The 7,793-nt window shown below is 44.8% G+C and overlaps 1 pseudogene across 1 annotated transcript; it reads right to left on the bottom strand.

Moving 5' to 3' along the window:
• Nucleotides 1-5,486: 5,486 nt before the first annotated feature.
• Nucleotides 5,487-6,858, bottom strand: LOC143572515 (uncharacterized; annotated as a pseudogene). The gene is made up of 3 exons (XR_013142271.1): nucleotides 6,504-6,858; nucleotides 5,897-6,127; nucleotides 5,487-5,773 (listed from the first exon to the last, which is right to left on the bottom strand). The product of XR_013142271.1 is annotated as an uncharacterized LOC143572515 (transcript).
• Between the last annotated feature and the right edge of the window lie 935 nt (nucleotides 6,859-7,793).

Below are 7,793 nucleotides of genomic sequence, written 5' to 3'. Positions count from 1 at the left end.
GGGAATGAGCAGTTCTGGACCCACGACGGTAGGTTTGGTCAACCTACCCGAGGCGATGACCCAGGCAGCTGTGCCTGTTTGCAGCATTGGTTCAGTTGCTCATCCCGTTGAGGCAACTGTTTCATCTGTAACGTCCTTTCCGCCGGCTATCAGTGCCATATTCACTGCATCCTTCACTGAGCCGGTGGTGATTGTTTCTGCGGGCTCCTCCGCAGCGGCGGCCACGGTTGTGAGTTCACCTCCAGTGAGTTCATCTCCGATGGTCTCTACCGCGGCGGCTTCAACCGTGCCTCCGGCACCGGCGACTACCTCGTCCTCGGCCGGTTCAGCAGGTATGTTCAGGGTTGGGGCTTCTAGCCAATCTCTGCCTCCTTCCCATCTGCCTGACCTCTTGGATGGATATCCCTTAGGTTCGGGTGATGGGTTTGGCGGCTATCGGCCTGTTGTCGACCCTACAGGTGCGTAAGGTTATTTTGGCCTTTTTATTATTATTTTTTTATTATTATCTTTTCCTAACTGCGTTTTGTTTTTGCAGTTTCGGATTCCAATGAGGTGTATGTTCCGCGGTGGAACATCCACCGGGGAACAACCCTTCGGACGGCTGTGGACTGCGTCGAGTGGGCGTGTCACGCAGCCCCAAGTGGTGCGTTGGGGGAAGCTATGTCTAGCTACCAGGAGGGTAGGCTGACGAACGAGCTTCGGATTCTCCTTGCCCGGATGCAGCCGCGCGTCGAGTTGCTTTGTCGTGAAAACGACAAGTTAAAGGCGGCGCGTAGCCAGGAAGTGGCCCAGGCGCGGGCTATCCGGGAGGAGAACAAGAGACTTTCCGCCATTGCTGCGGAGAAGGAAAAGGCCTTCAAGGCCCTCGAGGTTGAAGTTCAGGCCCGGCTCGAGGCCTGTTCCAAGGCTACCCAAGCTGTTAACGAACAGCTTAGGTTGGCTAAGGAAACTGCGCGGAAGCGACCGAGAGGGCCACCAAAGCTGAAGCTGTTGCTGAGCCTCTGCGCGCCGAGAATGAGGAGCTTAAAGCCAAACTAGAGAGGCTCCAGCAGGCTCATGATGCCTTGGCCATGGAAGACGCCAAGAAGCTCCAAGAGATCTTGGACCAGAGGGGTATGCTTGACCACACTGAGCGTAAACTGAAGGGCGTTGAAGAGGCTGCTGCTAAGGAAGTGTTGCTTGCCAACCTTAACAAAAGTGAAGCCGAACGCGCCCGCAACCAAGCTGAAGCTGCCCTCCAGGAAGCTCTGATCACCAAGGAATGGCTTTTACGAGAAGCGTTGTCGCAGGTATGCGTAGCTTCATAATGTCTTTACGCTTTTCTTTACACTTAGAAAAGTTTTTGATACATATATATTTTTTTTTGTAGGTTGTGCATCGGATCTTCACGAACACATCTTATGATGATGCCATGAGCGCAGACCTCAACGCTTCTCATGAGGATGGGGAAAAGGCTGGTTTCTTGCTTGGTCTGGGGTTTGTTGAGAAGGGCATCCCGCCTTCCAACTTCCCTCTTTATGATGTGGACACTGAAGCTGCCTATGACCAAGCAGTGAACCAGTATGCTGCCTTCCCCCATCCGGTGGTGGAGAAGGTGAACGAAATTGCTGCTGCTGATGATGGGCTAACCATTCTCAAGACTTTCCTTGAACCGCCACAGCCGACTGATGGTGCGGGTACAAGTGGGTTTGGAGGGAGTGGTTCTGAAGTTTGAACCTTGAGATCCCTTCCCACCGTTAGGATAGATTTATATTTCTGTAGGCGGGTAGATACCCGGCCATTCTTATAATATTTGAATTTTTTTATGAAATATAAATGTTTGTGCGGGTAGGACCGCCACTTTCATTGGATGACTTGCTCATGCATATTATAATTTAATTTGGCACTTGTTTTGCCTCATAAACAATATATGATTCGCTCGTGCATACTTTAGTTGAACTTAGCAATTTTCCAAGTGTTTTGAATAAGTTAACCGTTCGACGCGTGGTTGTCAATAGGTTAGTGTTCAGTTTCCTCTATCATGATTGTGCGGGTAGGACCGTCACTTTCATTTAGTGGGATGACCAACCTTTACCTATAACTGACCTGCGTGAAGGTTTTCGTTAGAAATTTTTTGCCGTTTTTTGTGTTTATGTGGGTTTTGCCGCCGTCCACACGCAACGACTTCCCCACTTATTTATGCGGTGAATACCGGCATCAGTGTTTTGAATAAGTTAAACCTTTCGACGCGCGGTTGTCAATAGGTTAATGTTCAGTTTCCTCTATCATGATTGTGCGGATAGGACCGTCACTTTCATTTAGTGGGATGACCAAACTTTACCTATAACTGACCTGCGTGAAGGTTGACCTCATCTCTTAGAAATTTTTGCCGTTTTGTGTTTATGCGGGTTTTGCCGCCGTCCACACGCAACGACTTACTTCCCCACTTATTTATGCGGTGAATACCGGCATATCAGTGTGGAAAGTTCATAAGTATAAATGTAAGACCATCTGCGTCAATGTAATAAGGAGAATCATTTCCATTAGAAGTGGCTCTGGGCCTTTTCTTTACAAGTTTGGAATTGATCTACATGCAACCTGTGTAATTGAGCTCCCTTCCATGTTCTTGGGATGGGGGTGTCATCGAGCCTTTCGAGCCGATATGCACCTGGTTCGGAATCTCGTTGTTTACGTAGTATGTAGTCTCCAACATTGAGGCTGCAGTTTCATTCGTGTTTTCCCCGACTGGGGTTCTACACGCATTAGCCTGCTCAGCGTTCATTGCGCCACGAGGTGCGTGAGTTTCCCATCTCTGACAAATGCTTCGATGACGTCCTTCAAGTCTAAGCATACCTCGGTGGTGTGGCCTTTTGTCCTTTGGAAGTCACAGGATTTGCTTTGATCAGCGTTTGGACGATGTCGGATAATTGGAGCCTCTGGCCATGGGAGCCTCTCGGTGGCGAATATCTCGGTGACGCTTTTGGTGAGTGGCGTCCATCTGGAGTTCCGGTTCGACAACTGCATGTTATCCCTTCCGCCTAACCGAGGGTGTGAGCCGGATGAGGTGTCAAAGTTTACCCTTGACTGCCAAATGCCTAGCTTCCTCTTTTTGTTTAGTCGGGCGGTAAGGACGTTGTTTTCTCTTGTTTTCTGAGTGTAGAGGTTTGTGCTCTGGGGAAGATCTCTACCCAGTTGCTTTTCCGTTTCTGCGAAGCGTTTAGCTGCTGTCATGATGGCATCCCATGTGGATGGCATGCCGTCTTTACCCGTCAATGTGCGGATAAGCTCCGGGTATTCGGCGCCTTGGATGAAAGCTGCGCGAACAAGATCTTCGCTTATGGTGCCCAGACTCAATTTCTTTGAATTGAAGCGCGTGATGAAGTCTAGTAAAGACCCATCTTCTTCTCGGATGCAGTTGAGGATCATCCATTGCTCTTCGGTATACTTTCTTTGTTGACTGAAGTGTTGGCTGAACTTTTGCTGGAAGTCAGCCCAATCGTAGATGTGGTGGACCGGTAGACGGTCGAACCACGCTCTGGCTGCCCCAACAAGCGCATTTGGAACATATAACACCACGTGGGTTCCGTCCAATTGCTGACGGTTGCCCCCGCTATGAATCTGTTCAAATGATCGTCTGGGTCAGATATACCATCATAAGTGCCGATGTTGGACATCTGTTTAGCACTTTTCTGGGCGATTGCTTTCGTAATGTCCCTTGCAAACTTGGACGTTCCCGCATTTGCAACGGTCGGTCTAAAGGTTTTGGAGAAGTCACGTGGGTTTCCCCCCGCGTTCCTTTGTTTGAAGGTTTCTCCAAAATTCCTTCTTCGTTGGAAGTCCGTTTCCTTACGTTTCCCTTTCGCCCTATGGCGAGGGTTTGCGTCGCTGTCGGACTCCTCCGAATCATCGTCCCAGTACTCGCACTCATTGCTCATGTTGAGCTGTTGAGTGCTTCCGAATTCGTCAGCCTGTTGGAGTGAACGTAATCGTTCATCCAACTCAGCTTGGAATTCCCTCTGACGTGCTTCCGCCCACGCTTTAACTTGATCAAGTGTTTAGCGGGGGAGCTTCGTCTGTCGTCTTTCCACCCGGGTATCAATGAATCCCAGGGGAGGATTGTTTACTGCACTTGCCCCGGCTTGGGTAACCGGGGTAGTGTTCGTAAAATTTACTGCACTTGCCCTGGCTTGGGTAACCGGGGTAGTGTTCGTAAAATTTGTGTACTCGCCGGTGTTCCTCCCAGTAGCTGGGGTTGTGGTTACCGGAGTTTCTTGGTCACTCGTTGGCCTTGGCAACGGAGTAACCTTAACCATCTTTCCAGAAGTTTTGAAAAAACTGAAAAAGAATTAGTTCTAGCTTTTATGCACGGATGGCGCCAATGAAGAAACACTAAGTGACCCCGGCAGATTACGGATAATATGGGGGTTAAGTAGATGTTTCCCACGAGGGTTAGGTCCGGCAAAGATGGTTATTCCTCTGATGACCTGCAAAACAGACACCGTGAGCTCGTCACTGAGAAGGGGGGGTACCTCCTTGTGACCACCTTCCGGCGTGAGAATCAGACTAGATTGCTCTTGAATATAAGTGTATATTAAGAGAAATTACTAGAGAAGATATCAGATAATATATGGGGATATAAGATAAGATATGATACCGTTCCAAGGTGTTGGAGTATTTATAGCCGAAGGTAGGTTTCCAAGCAGGTACAGCCAGCTGTATAATATTCCTTTTCTACTAACTGTGGGCTACGCACGTGCCATGCTGGTGGTTGGTGGGTAGGCAGCGGCTGATAGTGACATGGCCGGCTGTGTACTATTCCTTTTCCACCAACTGCAGGCTATGTACGTGCCACGACAAGGGTTGGTGAGTAGGCAGCGGCTGATAGTGACATTTTGTACTAGAGCGTGCTCCTCGTCGTACTGTTGTCAGTGAGCTGTCACCCTGTGATTGGTTTATGGGCTGCTTTGGTCAGATCTTGTCTATTTTGTCCATACCTTGGCAGGTATAATACAAAAGATCCTCCAGAAGCGTACGGACTGGCTCATTTGGGCGGGAGTATTCCCGCCTTGCTCATTCCTTCTTCAGGTGACTACTGAATTATTGAGAGTTAGTGCCTTGTGCGTGTAGCCTTGCTATTAGTGCGGGTAGCCTTCCCTGATGGCTTGTATCCGCAGCTGCGGGAACAAGCGGGGTACTTCACCATTGGGAGGCTTTTCCTGCAATAACAGCTGGCATACTGCGCGTAAGGTCTTCATCTCTCTGAGCATGGTGGGTCCTGCGGAACCAGTTGGTCTTTGCGCAGACGTCCCTCTTCAAGGTGAGTCTTGCGGGTCCAACTGGGCCCTGCTGGGACCTACCTCTTCAATAACACATCAAAACCAGGTAAAAATATAATATGATTTTTTAAAAGAAGACATAACTAGCATTTATGCATGTTTATTTAATTGGAGGTCTGCGTCTCCAAAAGTTCTTGTTCAATATGTATGTCATTATCATAATCACACAACACGTTGAGTTTAAAGCGAATAATAAATAGGCACACCCAATAAACTGATTCCTGCATCTGCAATAAAAATATTACCTGTCACGTAATATGATGAGTCATGGATTAAATATCTAACCAACGACGTCAAGGCTGGGTTGGCAGTGCCAAATTCTCTTAACGGCGCTCCTTTTAAAGCTATACTTTTTAACCACTTCTTTTGCATAAGCCCACCGTAATTTCAGATTTAAAAAGGCCGGGACATATAGAGTTTACCCTTATTCCGTGTTTTCCAAGTTCCATTGCCATTATCTGCAATATGTCATTGATTAAACTCCTAATCTTATTCACATGCTCAAATCATGCATAATTTAAAATTTATATATTTAAAGCTTTGTAACTATCCGTCGTGATTGTAAAGTTTGGAGGACGAACTCTTGTAATAGTATCAATGGCAGATTTTGAAGAAGCATACGCAACAGCTCCTGGACTATATGCACGTTGAAGACCAACAATTGAAGATATGTTGATTACAGATCCAACATGATTACAAGCACACATTTGAAGGCAAACATACTTTTGAGACCAACCATGATCCCTTTACATTTGTCCTAAAGGTTTTATCCCAATCTTCTTCTGACCAATCCAATGGATTTTGTACAGGACCTAGATAAACAACATAACATCATAAATTAGATTAGGTGGACTGCTAGACTCAGGGTCGTCTCCGAGAATTTAAATCCCTCGGCCGAGTCAAAATAAAAAGGCCCGTAGGCCTTCACGAAAAAAATTTTATTCGCTAATGTACATGGATAAAACTTTTATCGACCGATTTATTATAAGCAGAAACAATTCTAAACATGTAATTATCTCATAAACCATTGCAAATAACCTTATTTTTAACACTAAAAAACATATATATGTGATATGTATAAAAAAAGTTTGTGCCCCCGAAACTTATGTGCCCCGGCCGATGGTGCAACTCGCACACCCTCCGAGCCTCCCACACTGCTAGTATCCTATAAATGATGACTAAAAATACCTGTAATACCGGCATTATTGATCAAAACATCAATACGGCCAAAAGCATCCCATGCCTTTCTCACCGATGCTTCAATGGTCTGACCATCGGCGCTAACATCAAGCTCCACCGATACTGCCACTACATGGTTGTTTCCGCCTTCATTTTTGTTCTTCCACAAATCCAAATTGTTAATTTCATTGCATAGAACTTTTAGGCGGTCCGTTCGGCGAGCGGAGGCTATGACCCTGCAACCGGATTTGGCTAAGTCCATACAAAACTCCCAGCCGAGCCCAGAAGATGCGCCGGTAACCATCACGATCTTGCCACTAAGGTCTAGACACGGTTCCATTTCAAAGATAGCCAGTTTATAACTAGATTTTCAAGTGTTATATTAACTAGCAACATAAAGAGAACGTAGTGCTAATTTGACCATAACATCAAGTTGATTTAGTTTTCATTTTGTTACTACTAAAAGCAAATAATGTGGTATACTATTTTAATGTATTTAGAAAAAGGCCTACGGTATGTGATAGAATGTGATATTTTGATAATAATCAATAATGTTTTGTGCCCTTCATTCATTCATTTAGAATAATTTATACAAATACATTTTCATAAATATATCCCCCACATTCTAGGATGGGCAAATGATACTGTACACAAGCATTTCGACACCTGTACATGTAGGTTAACAGGTATGACACAAGAAGAGAATGTCATATTAGAATTGATTCCTTTTCAGAAAGGGGTGGCGGCGCAGCTTGTTGCCCGCCTACCTGCTATATTGATGTAATATCTGTGTTTCATCAGTAGAAATAAATAAAATTTTATTTTAAATTTATATTTATACTATACTATATATAATACATGAGACATGGGTAATTTAAAACACCATATTTTTAAGTAATTTACAATTTTTAATGGCTAATGTGCATCTTATATAGCATGCAAGATAGGGACAGACTTGTCCATTAGAAAATATATCTTGAAATAGTTACAACATAGCCCCCTCAACTTCACTCAACTTTTGTAAATTTAAGAAAATAATGACTACTTTGGACATTTATCTTTACTCATGTATTTCTTTTAATTTAATTGTCAATAACTTCCCACCAACAATCTTTCAATCGCCATAAATTTTTCATACGTTAATATTTTTTTATAAAACTTTACACCATAAAAACGAGCATTTTATTTGGGTATGGTTTTGCTATAATTTTTCAAAAAAAAATTAACATATTACTTATGAGTATTCACAATTTGGTTTTAACGGTTTCTAAGTTATACCGTGAGCGAAACCGTTGTTCG

The sequence above is a fragment of the Bidens hawaiensis genome, unplaced genomic scaffold, assembly GCF_021521415.1.
Source record: "Bidens hawaiensis isolate Kalapana, Puna unplaced genomic scaffold, B.hawaiensis_p1.1 tig00025960_1, whole genome shotgun sequence".
NCBI classification, from domain to species: Eukaryota; Viridiplantae; Streptophyta; class Magnoliopsida; order Asterales; family Asteraceae; genus Bidens; species Bidens hawaiensis.
Note: the sequence above shows the minus strand (reverse complement) of the source record. Positions and strands in the feature narration are given on the sequence as shown.